Genomic DNA, 499 nt, shown 5'->3' with positions numbered 1-499 from the left:
AATATACTTTTTGAGAACATTTTGAAAAGTTGCATTATTCAAAAAAGCATGCAGTTGAATGTTCAGAAGGATTAGGTCCATGGTCCATTATAGGATGATCACTTTGAAAATATCAACACAAAGATAGAAGAGTTCAGACCATGAAACCAACATGCAAATATATATGCTAGATGCTAGAAAGCAACAAAATATGATCTCAAAAGAGAAAACAACACAATAAGTTTCAAGCAGCCCCTTTTTTCCTTTTTGTCTTTTTTTTTTTTTCATTTGTCTTTTAGTTAGAAAACATATTTATACACTCACTTTCTAAGACAAAACTAAAGAGAACTGCTACACAAACTAATCACAAGGATCAAATAAAAAACACTAAAAAAATATATATACTAGAAATCTATTTCGTCTTAGCCGAATTTTGAGACAAATTTTAATTGTTTTTGGCAAAAGAAAAAAGAAAATTCATCAATTTGACATCAAAATATTCATACTAATTAACAATAAA

Source organism: Arachis ipaensis, chromosome B04 (assembly GCF_000816755.2).
Source record: "Arachis ipaensis cultivar K30076 chromosome B04, Araip1.1, whole genome shotgun sequence".
In the NCBI taxonomy this organism is placed as follows: domain Eukaryota; kingdom Viridiplantae; phylum Streptophyta; class Magnoliopsida; order Fabales; family Fabaceae; genus Arachis; species Arachis ipaensis.
The sequence above is the reverse complement of the archived record's forward strand: the minus strand, read 5'-3'. Positions refer to the sequence as shown.